The sequence below is a fragment of the Ips typographus genome, linkage group LG3 (assembly GCF_016097725.1).
Source record: "Ips typographus isolate SLU linkage group LG3, UJ_Ityp_2.0, whole genome shotgun sequence".
NCBI lineage: Eukaryota > Metazoa > Arthropoda > Insecta > Coleoptera > Curculionidae > Ips > Ips typographus.
The window spans coordinates 11,647,046-11,659,371 of record NC_138424.1 but is presented as its reverse complement, the minus strand read 5'-3'; the positions used below and the strand labels follow the sequence as shown (position 1 = coordinate 11,659,371).

General features: G+C 38.2%; 1 non-coding gene across 1 annotated transcript; it reads left to right on the top strand.

Annotated features, from left to right (window-relative positions):
- The first annotated feature begins 4,745 nt into the window (after positions 1-4,745).
- Positions 4,746-4,873, top strand: LOC145727355 (U4 spliceosomal RNA). Its single transcript, XR_014177875.1, has one exon. It is a non-coding gene; the product is annotated as a U4 spliceosomal RNA (small nuclear RNA).
- Positions 4,874-12,326: the final 7,453 nt, after the last annotated feature.

Below are 12,326 nucleotides of genomic sequence, written 5' to 3'. Positions count from 1 at the left end.
AATAACTTCAATAAATCTTATAGACGCCAGTTGGCTTTTCTGCAACATTAGAAAGAGCTTAAAATTTTCTTTTCAACTATGAAAAAATTGATTTTTGGTTATTTTTGAAAGTGGGCCTTAAAAACAAACAACATAGGATTTCATCACTGTCAAAGTTAAAAAAAAAAGTTTTATTAAGCAAAAAAAAAAAATAAAAAAAAATAAAAAAAAAAATATTAAAAAAAATAAAATAAAATAAAAATAATAAATTATTATTAAATTATTATAAAAATTAGTACTAATTTATTACGATCCTTAACTACCTACTACAAGATTACTTAAAAAAACTTTCTTCTAAATTATGAAATTCCCTAAAACTATCCCCATCTAACCGATTCTGTATCTGTAAAAAGCCAGATTATCAATCCATGATAATTTGAAGCGTTTTGAGATTTGATTGATTATAGGAAAAATAAGACTAAAGTTAAAACAAAAACACTTTAAACGAAGCTATAATTTGAAAATTCACTTTCCTCATCAGTCTAATAATACTTATTAATAAAAAAATTACCGAAGTTAAACAAAACCGTGAGAATTAAGTAGTAATGGGTAAATTACCGGTAAAGTAAATACTTTATTTTACCAGGAAAGTTTGAGCGTTAAATTACTGGTAAATTACAAATACTGTGTTTCTGGCAGTTCAAATTTTGAAACCGCTTTTCTCCCTGACAGTATCAAATTTTTTAGTGGTTTTTCAGGTAATTGGATAAGAAATTTAATAAGGATTCCAAAAATGGGCTTAAAACAGTCATTCTCTCACTCCAATTGGACTTTACAGGCGATTTTGTTCCTGATTGTCCTTCCAAACTGTGTTTCTGGCAATTTAAACTTTGACACCACTTTTCTCACTCACTGTACCAAATTTTATACTGTTTTTTCAAATAATTGGATAGGAAATTTAACAAGGATTCCAAAAATGTGCTAAAAACTGTAATTTACTCACTCCAAGTGGGTTTGACAAGCAATTTTGTTCGTGACTGCCAAACTGTGCTCAGAAGTTGCAAAAATCAGGGTTTAGAAAAGGTTTCTAAGAATTACAATTCATTAAAGTTTTTTACAGTTTTCGAAACAAGTCATGTTTCTAAGATTTATGCAGTTATTTTAGCAATCGTCAGTTTGTAAATGTAAATTACAAATTGTTTAAATTATAATATCTTCAGAAGATTTGTTATAATAACCCCTTCTGTCTCACTCTTCCAAAAAGACAGCTGAGGAAATACATTTCGTCCTGATTGTACTCCTGATATTAGGTGAAGGAAAACTGTTATACATACAGCTGTTCCACTTAGCTTGCTGAATTCTACAAAAATAATGTAATTTGTATCTAATGTAGCTTGAGTTCATTAATGAGTACATTACAATACACTCATCCAGCTGTTTGGTGATAAAGCAAACTAGCTGAGGCTTATCTAAATTTGAAGAACTACCCGTTATTATCCAATAAAAAGTTAACTCTTTAAGTGCAGTACAAATACCAAATGGCCCCAGGAACGACGCTGTAAAATGGGCCCCAGCGAATTTAATATAAAATGCAAGTAGACCGGTGAAATTACCTTTTTAAAAAAGCATCAAAAATTCATCGGGGCTGAGCTGTCCTGGCTGCCGCACGTACTTGACAAAGTTACATATTTAAGCTTGTGGTAAGGTCGGATTTTAATTCCCACTTTGGCTGCAGTCATTTCAATTACAACTTGGGAAACAAAGAAAAAACTTCAATTCATCGCCTACACACGTTGAATAAATATAAAAGAAAATTCCCATCAAAAACGCACCGTCCGTGTCTGTTATCCCCTTTTGTCTACTTTTTGAAAAACTAGGAAGCCGCACAACATTTATCAGCCTTTTACATCAAGTCTTAACTAAGACGTTCCGGAGATAATTCTAGTCTCTAAGAAGGAAGATACGCTTACGTTAAGCGGTAAAATGCATATATCAACGGTAAAATTTCCTGCAGCCCTTCTTTCTTTTCTGGGAAATCCTAGCTTGATTAAACCGACACAGTAGCGCACCACAAGAACGCTTCTAATAAAACTCCCACCCCTAAAGTCACCCCTGGTAATCCTGGCAAAAACTTGTTAATCGTATAAATCAGGCCTGAAATTGCAAAGACATAAAGAACATTTAATTATCGGAGGCACGCAGAATATCCCAAATCGTTAATCCAGCGCCTCGTCGCATTGTTTCGGGGTAGTTCCTAAACGAAAACTAATTATCTATTTGAGTTGTAATTAAGAAAGTAATTACAATTTCGACTTATCTTTGATCAGGAGAAGCTGATTTGCAAACCAATTACTTTTGCTTTTATTTCAGTCTTTATTTCTGCTTGTCTCGCAGACCAGTTTGTTGCTGTTGGGTGTAGAAAGTTTTCTCTTTGGTTACAGTAGCGTCTCTTTCCCTCCTCAAAACATTTTAAAACTGTAAAAATCCAGGTTGATTACTTTCACTACAACCCAGAAACTACTCTCAAACTGCTTCAGTGACTTAAATGATATTAAAAACCAAGAAAGTAAAATTAAGTAAGCGCGCCTCTGGAAAAGTGAGCCAAAACAATTTATGCTCTAATTTGCTAACCGTTGCGTTTTAAAGGGCTCGACTTTTAGACTTTCCCTAATTTCGAAATGTAAATTTTTAAAGTTTTGTCGGTGGTGTTCATATTTTTCTTCGTTTGCAATTAGACGCCTCGTTTAGCAGACGTCAAATGAGCCTTACACAATACAAAACGTTAGGAAGTGTGTTGTACGTGGTAATTTTCTTCATAAATATTAACATTTTTTACTTTCTTCAATCTTTTCAAAACAAATTGTAGCTTTTAAATACAAAAATATTTTTAAAGGGCTAACCAAAGTCAGTCAAACCCAAAGCACTCCTCAACGTGACTTTTAATATTTTTTAAGTAGTTATTTGCAATTTCTTTACCTTTTAAAGTAAAATTGGGTCTCTTGTGATCAAAAATGTCGTTTACCTGGAGGGTAAACTTTTTGAAACCCCTCAGAACTAATAAGATTTTTCCACAAAATAAAACTTTGTAGATTTAAGTAATTTTACAATTTTTCAATCAAAAGTCAAATGTTTGGTACATGATTGTAGTGGTTTTTGATGTTTTGAAAACGTAAGTAAAACCCATCAGTAAAACTAAAAAGATTGTCGCCCGTTAGCAATTAAAAATTAAAATGCTGACAAGACTGTACGGTTTTAGACATACATAAGTCAAAATGTAGACCTTGAGATAGAAAATAACCTCTCTAAAAGTAGTGGAAAATCCAAAAAGTTCTTCCCCAAAATTGCACTGCTTTGGATTCAATCATCAGTGGCAATTTCACCCTAAAAATGAAAACTTTGATGATTAAGGGTGGGAAACTGGAACTCGAGAAATAGAAAATTGCCTTTAATAAAGTAGTGAAAAACCCTTGAAAAGTGATAACCCGACAGGTTCTAATTACAATCACCTTGTTTTGCATACAATCTTATTATAATGAACACTTTACCATAAAAATCAACCATGTGATGATTAAGGGTCAGTTTTTTAAAAAAAAAAAACTACCTTAAGTAGTGGAAAACCAGTAAGAACCTGGCAGGTTCTACTTCTTTACAATTACACTGTTTTGAATACAATATCTTATTAATGGCAACTTTATAATAAAAATCAAACCTTTGATGATAAAGTGTGGGGATTTTTGACATTTTTAAGGCAATCTGGACCTCGAGAGTTAGAAATTACCTTACTTAAAGTAGTGGAAAACCGTTGAAAACCAGTAAGAACCCGGCAGGTTCTCCTTTAATTGCAATTATCTTGTTGTGGCTACAATTTTATTAATGGAAACTTCTATACAAATCAAAATTTATTTACCTATTGATTATAGGCGGAAATTTTTGATGTTTTTAATACAAACTGGAGCTGGAGAAACGGAAAATTACCTTTCAAGTAGTAAAAATCAGTAAAAATCCGGCAGGTTATAATCTACCCCTACTTTGTATTGGATACAATCTTATTAATAGCAATTTTACTATAAATATAAACGCTTTGGTCATTAAGGGTGAGAATTTTTGGCCTTTTGAAGGCAAACTAGCCCTCGAGAGAGAAATCATTACAAAAGTAGTGGGAAACCCTTGAAAACCAGTCAAAACCCGGCAGGTTCTCCTTTACCATCACTTTGTTTTGGTTATAATTTAATTAATAAAATCTTTACCATAAAAATCAAAACTTTGTTGATTAAGGGTGCACATTTTTCACGTTTTTAAGACAAACTGGAGCTCGAGAAATGGAAAATTACTTTTCAAGGAGTGGAAAACTCTTGAAACCTTGTAAAAACCCAGCAAGTTCTTCTTTACATTTGGACTGTTTTGGATACAATCTTATTAATGGCAATTTTATTACAAAAATTAAAACTTTGATTATTAATAATGGTAATTTTTGACGTTTTTAAGGCAAACTACAGCTCAAAGGATAGAAAAGTACCTTTAAAGTAGTGGAAGTTTCCTGAAAACCAGTTACAAATACACTGTTTTGGAATCAATGTTTTGATGATTAAACGTGGAGATTTTTGACGTTAATACAATCATGTAGAGAATAAAACTTCCTACAACTTTCCTTATTTAATTTTTTTTTGTAGCTCCTCAAATAATGGAGATTCGCCCAGTCGAAATAGAGGGTTAGTTTAAGTAAGGCAGGTTTTGGTAAACCCCGTCATTTTTTGCCTTGTAACTCCTTGCTTGCGCAGTGGCATTATCGTAACCAATGAGGTTTATCCGAGGTGCGATTATTGCTAGTTGAAAACTTTAACCTTAAGGAGACTCTTAATGGTAAAAACACTTTAATACTGTTACGGTCTGGGCCTACTATGCTCGATACTTCTTAACGAGCGCTCACTTCGGGATGAAACCGATGCGCCGCAATATCTGGCCGGGCGCGTATTAAAGTAGGCCACAGTTAGGAAGCGCTACCTGGAAAATTCTTGAATGGTCAAGGCAACCCGCGAAGCGTTTCGCGGTCATTCTAGAACGTGGTTTGCGAATATAAAAGAAGCGGTGTCAACCGGAGTAGTAGTGAATTTGGGAACGCGGTTAAGTTTAAATAGTGGAATAATTGTGGAATTGTAGTAGTGTTTTTAGTAGCTGTGTTAATTATTGTACGGAGTGTTTTGAAGTGTAATAAATTTATTAATTGTTAAGTTAAACTGACTTTGTGTGAACCCACGGGAAAATCGTAACAATTGGTGTCAGAAGTGCGATCAGACTTTAGTGCGACGTGAATTGGAACTAAACTTCGGGTTAAAGACTTGTGTTCAGAACCGGACTAGAGATTTTCGGAACAGTGGTGTGTTAAATTTATTTTATGCCAATAACAAGACGTCAAAGTGCAAACATGGAGGCCCAACTTGCAGCTATTATGGCAATGCTTGAAAAACAAGAAGAGAAACAAGAACAAACCGAAAGGATTCGACAACAAGACAAGGAAGAACAAGAAAGGATTCGACAACAAGACAAGGAAGAACAAGAAAGGATTCGACAAGAACAAGAAAGGATTCGACAACAAGAGAAGGAAGAACAAGAAAGGATTCGACAACAAGACAAGGAAGAACAAGAAAGGATTCGACAAGAACAAGAAAGGATTCGACAACAAGAGAAGGAAGAACAAGAAAAGATTCGACAACAAGAGAAGGAAGAACAAGAAAGGATTCGACAACAAGAGAAGCAAGAAAAAGAAAGAATGAGACGACAAGATATGGAAATGCGTCAAGAAGATAGAGAGCGGCAAGAAAAACGTAACGAAGAAGTATTGAACGTTCTAGCGGGGACCAAAACAGAAATCCAAGAGTATGTAACCCATAGTCTTAAAAAGATGGAGTGTGATGTTGAGGAAAAATTAAAGGATGTTCGGGAAAACATTAATGATGTTCGGGACGACATTAATAAAATTCAGAACGATGTTGAGATAAAGCTACGCGACTTAGAGCAGAAAATTGACAGCAGAGGACCCAGCTCTACAGTGATCACCGGAAACGGGCTCAACAAGATCAAGCCTCCCACATACGACGGTCAAACTTCATGGGCAACGTACCAACTCCAATTTGAGGCCGCTGCAAATGCAAATAGATGGAGTAACGAGGAAAAGGCTGTAGCACTGGTGGTGGCATTACGAGGACCTGCATTGGAGCTGTTACAGACTCTGCCTATCGCCCAACAAAGCAACTATGACGCATTAGTAGCTGCATTAGAACGACGTTATGGGGATCAGCATAGGAAAGGAGTGTACCAAACACAATTAAAGGCAAGACTACAGAAAATTTACAAGAGTTTGAGGCCGAAATTCGTCGCCTTGTGCATCTGGCTTACCCAGCCGTCCCGGATGAAATCGAAGAAGAACTTGTGGCACAGTATTTTGTAGATGGGATTCGAGATCTGGAAGTAAAGAAAATGCTGAAGATGTTCAAAGGAGGCAACAGCAGCGAATTACTGGTTCGAGCGCTGGAAGTTGAAGCTGCGTGCAATGACTTAAAGCCAAGGATCAGGGCCGTGACTATTCAAGAGGAGAGAGAACCGCCAGCCGATCATGCTGCTACACCAATGAATAGAATTGAATCAATGTTCGGCCAAATAGTGCAACAAATGGCAGCATTAGCAAATGGCCAGTCCACACAGGTAGAACGGTCACGCCCGATCACTAGAGTGGAGTGATATCGATGCGGACGTACGGGACACATTAAACGAGATTGTCGAGTTAAGGATACCGTCCCGCTCTCCAACGAGGGACGTACAACCATCCAGAAGGGATCAGGAAAACTCCCACTAGTCAACATTACGGGGCGAATGTTGACTAGCGAAGACAAAGCCCCCAGAATTATCTCCATCAGAAGCCTGGGTAGATCAATGGGAAGCCTGAACGTAGATGGAAAGGTGGATGCGATGAACGTTACTTTTACTTTGGATACCGGTGCGGCAGTATCTTTGATCCGGTCAAACCTTGTGGATAAAAGTCAAGTTAAGCCTTTACGAAGAAGTATTCTCCTGCGCACTGTGACTGGAGAATCGGCTAAAGTTTTAGGAGAAATAACAGTCAAGATTTGCCTTGGAAGGATTATGTTTTACCACACCGTGTTAGTAGCAGATATTGAAGATGAATTTATTCTGGGAATGGACCTGATTCGTCAACATGGATTTTCTTTTAATCCCGAGCAAAATATCCTAAGGTTTGGAAGTGAAGAGTTCATCCTGTCAACCAGTCACCGCTGTGAGTCACCCATTAATGTTTTGGCATCTCAGACAGTTAAAATAAGCGGCAATTCCGAGCAAATAATCATTGGACATTTGGAGCAGAATTCTGGGAGCTGTGTTGGACTTGTACGAAACCCGGACCGACCAGGAAAATGCCTCATTGGGAAATCACTTGTAAATGGAGGAAGTGAAGTCCCAATAAGAGTTGCAAACATTTTTCCAGACGACGTCAAAATCAACAAAGGCGAAATTATTGCGGTATTCGAGCCTGTAGTCAAAATAACCAATTGCGATGGGTTACCAGAACAGGAGGAGCAGTTGGGGGAAAACAAGCTCTTAAATGAACTTGAAAAGACCTGGAAACATCTGTCAACACCACAACTGAAGAAGGCTCGGAAACTGATTTTGGACCATGGTAGCATATTTGGAACACAGAACAATATGGGAAAAACTACCATTGTAAAACACCGAATTAACACCGGCAATGCACAACCGATTCGACAACCACCTAGGAGACTACCAATAGCCAAACAACAGGAAGTGCAGGAATTAGTGGACAGGATGCTTGACGACGGAGTTATAGAAGAATCCTGCAGCCCTTGGTCATCACCTGTTGTTCTGGTCACTAAGAAAGATGTATCAAGCAGATTTTGTGTAGATTACCGAAAACTGAATGACGTGACCAAAAAGGACAGCTATCCACTTCCCCGTATCGACGGCACACTGACGACTTTGGCAGGATCCTGTTGGTTTTCCACTTTGGATTTGAAGAGTGGGTACTGGCAAGTTGGCATTGAGGAGCAAGATAAGGAGAAGACTGCTGCTGACTTTTTCTGCTGGAAATGGGCTGTACCAATTCAATGTGATGCCCTTCGGACTTTGTAATGCTCCTGCTACGTTTGAAAGACTAATGGAAATTGTGCTTCGTGGCCTTAACTGGAAGACTTGCTTGGTTTATCTGGACGATATCATGGTGATGGGAAAAACTTTTGAAGAACATCTGGACAACTTGCAAGAAGTATTTGCTAGAATAGGTGGTGCCCATCTTCGATTGAACGCCAAAAAGTGTTGGTTCTTCCAAAAGCAAGTCGAATTCCTTGGGCATGTGGTGTCGGTCGACGGAATCCAGACGGACGACAAGAAGATCCAAGCAATTAGAGAATGGCCAGTACCAAAGGATAAACACGAACTCAGAAGCTTTCTAGGACTTGCCACCTACTACAGACGGTTTGTGGAAGGATTTGCCAACATCGCAGCTCCGCTACATCAACTTACTGAGGACAAAACACCCTACTGTTGGAATACCCAATGTGATCAGGCGTTCAGAAGGTTAAAGGCATCACTTTGCTCCAGTCCCATCCTCAGTTATCCACAACCAAAAGGAAAGTTCATTTTAGACACAGATGCCAGTAATTCTGGTATTGGAGCTGTATTGTCTCAAATCCAAAACGGAGAAGAACATGTCATAGAATACTTCAGTAGGAAACTTACCAAAGCAGAACGGAACTACTGTGTTACGAGAAAAGAGCTACTGGCAATAGTAAAATCAGTCGATCACTTTCACAAGTACTTGTACGGACCGGAATTTTTGATAAGGACTGACCATGCGGCACTCAAGTGGCTCCTCGGAATGAAACAACCGGAAGGGCAAGTAGCAAGATGGCTTGAAAAACTCCAGCAGTATAATTTCAACATCAAGCATCGACCCGGAAAGCTGCATAATAACGCAGATGCTCTATCAAGAAGACCTTGCGCCGAAGATTGCAAACATTGCCAGAAAACGGAACAACGTGAAGGAGTTGTGTCCATCAGAATGGTTCAGCTGAAGACCGATGACGAATGGAGTCCCGATGAGATTAGGAAGGATCAACTAGAAGACAGCGACATAGGCCCATTGTTGTTGAGAAAGGAACAAAGCGAGCCGAGACCAACATGGCAAGAAATCTCTAGCAAAGGCCTGACGTTCAAAGCCCTTTGGGCTCAGTGGGACTCGCTTGTGGTTGAAGGCGGCTTGCTAAAAAGAGCTTGGGAGAGTGCCGATGGAAAAGAGATAAGGAAGCAGTTGGTAGTTCCCAGAGGAAGGGTCGACCACGTACTGGAGGAAATGCACAATGGAAAGACTGGTGCTCATTTGGGAGTAAATAAGACTTTGGACAAAATCCGGCAACGCTTTTACTGGGTGAACTACTGCCAGGACGTGAAATCATGGTGTCGACAATGTTCCATTTGTGCAGCTAGCCACGGACCACAGACGAGATCCCGGGGACCTATGAAGCAGTACAACGTAGGATTGCCGTTCGAACGTTTAGCCATAGACGTTGCTGGGCCTTTTCCTGAGACCAACAGAGGCAACAAGTACATTCTTGTTGCCATGGATTACTTTAGCAAATGGCCTGAGGTGTTTGCGATTCCAAATCAAGAAGCCAGCACAGTCGCTGATATTCTCGTCGAAAATGTCATCAGTAGATTTGGTGTGCCGTTGGAGTTACACTCTGATCAGGGACGAAACTTTGAGTCCAAGCTCTTTCAGAGGCTCTGTGACCTGCTAGGCATTAGGAAGACCCGAACAACGCCGCTTCATCCTCAGTCGGATGGCATGGTCGAGAGATTTAATAAGACCATAGAGCAACATATCTCAAAGGTTGTTGATCAGCATCAGAAAGATTGGGACCAGCACATTCCGCTCTTCTTGATGGCTTATAGAGCAGCAGTCCACAACTCAACGGGACAGTCACCATCTAAAGTTCTGTTTGGTCGAGAACTGCGACTTCCATGTGATGTGGTGTTCGGATCTCCAACAGGCCAAAGCACGAACATTGAGAACTACGTTGACGAGTTGCAAGACAGATTACTGAACGTCCATGATCTGGTCAGGGAAAGTTTGAATCTAACTAGCGACAAGATGAAAGCTCGTTATGATCTGAGGGCCAATTCGGGAGGGTTCCAGAAGGATGATAAAGTTTGGTTGTTTAACCCTCAGAGGAAGAAAGGCAAATCACCGAAATTAACACCTGTTTGGGAGGGACCTTACAATGTGGTAAAAAGGTTAAACGACGTCGTGTACAGAGTCCAACGCAGCCCCAAAGGCAAGATGAAAATTGTCCATCTGGACAGACTCAAGAAATACCAGGGATTAGATGAAGCGGATCGGGACGATCAGCTTTAAGAGGGGGGCAGTGTTACGGTCTGGGCCTACTATGCTCGATACTTCTTAACGAGCGCTCGCTTCGGGATGAAACCGATGCGCCGCAATATCTGGCCGGGCGCGTATTAAAGTAGGCCACAGTTAGGAAGCGCTACCTGGAAAATTCTTGAATGGTCAAGGCAACCCGCGAAGCGTTTCGCGGTCATTCTAGAACGTGGTTTGCGAATATAAAAGACGCGGTGTCAACCGGAGTAGTAGTGAATTTGGGAACGCGGTTAAGTTTAAATAGTGGAATAATTGTGGAATTGTAGTAGTGTTTTTAGTAGCTGTGTTAATTATTGTACGGAGTGTTTTGAAGTGTAATAAATTTATTAATTGTTGAGTTAAACTGACTTTGTGTGAACCCACGGGAAAATCGTAACAATACAATCTTGTAGAGGATGAAATTTTATATAGCCTTCCATATTTAAATTTTTTGTAGCTCCTCAAATAACGGAGATTCGCTCAGTCGAAATAGGGTTAGTTTAAATAAGGCAGGTTTTGGTGAACCCTGTCATTTTTTGCCTTGTAACTCCTTAAGGAGACTCTTAATGGTAAAAACACTTTAATACAATCTTGTAGAGGATGAAATTTTATATAGCCTTCCATATTTAAATTTTTTGTAGCTCCTCAAATAATGGAGATTCGCTCAGTCGAGTTAGTTTAAATAAGGCAGGTTTTGGTAAACCCTGTCATATTTTGCCTTGTAACTACTTAAGGAGACTCTTAATGGTAAAAACACTTTAATACAATCTTGTAGAGGATGAAATTTTATATAGCCTTCCATATTTAAATTTTTTGTAGCTCCTCAAATAACGGAGATTCGCTCAGTCGAAATAGGGTTAGTTTAAATAAGGCAGGTTTTGGTGAACCCTGTCATTTTTTGCCTTGTAACTCCTTAAGGAGAATCTTAATGGTAAAAACACCTTAATACAATCTTGTAGAGGATGAAATTTTATATAGCCTTCCATATTTAAATTTTTTGTAGCTCCTCAAATAATGGAGATTCGCTCAGTCGAGTTAGTTTAAATAAGGCAGGTTTTGGTAAACCCTGTCATATTTTGCCTTGTAACTACTTAAGGAGACTCTTAATGGTAAAACCACTTTAATACAATCTTGTAGAGGATGAAATTTTATATAGCCTTCCATATTTAAATTTTTTGTAGCTCCTCAAATAATAGAGATTCGCTCAGTCGAGTTAGTTTAAATAAGGCAGGTTTTGGTAAACCCTGTCATATTTTGCCTTGTAACTACTTAAGGAGACTCTTAATGGTAAAAACACTTTAATACAATCTTGTAGAGGATGAAATTTTATATAGCCTTCCATATTTAAATTTTTTGTAGCTCCTCAAATAACGGAGATTCGCTCAGTCGAAATAGGGTTAGTTTAAATAAGGCAGGTTTTGGTGAACCCTGTCATTTTTTGCCTTGTAACTCCTTAAGGAGAATCTTAATGGTAAAAACACCTTAATACAATCTTGTAGAGGATGAAATTTTCTATAGCCTTCCATATTTACATTTTTTGTAGCTCCTCAAATAACGGAGATTCGCTCAGTCGAAATAGGGTTAGTTTAAATAAGGCAGGTTTAGGTGAAACCTATCATTTTTTGCGTTGTGACTCCTTAAGGAGACTCTTAATGGTAAAAACACTTTAACACAATCTTGTAGAGGATGAAATTTTCTATAGCCTTCCATATTTACATTTTTTGTAGCTCCTCAAATAACGGAGCTACTCATCAAAAATATATAGTATGAGCGTAAAATTCTTCCCATCTCTGATATTTAATATCTCAATTATATTTAAAATTCTATAAGAAAATTAAAAATTAAAAGAAATGATGTTTTTCGGTACCAATTGGATGTAAGAATTTATTTTTAAAAAAATTGTACA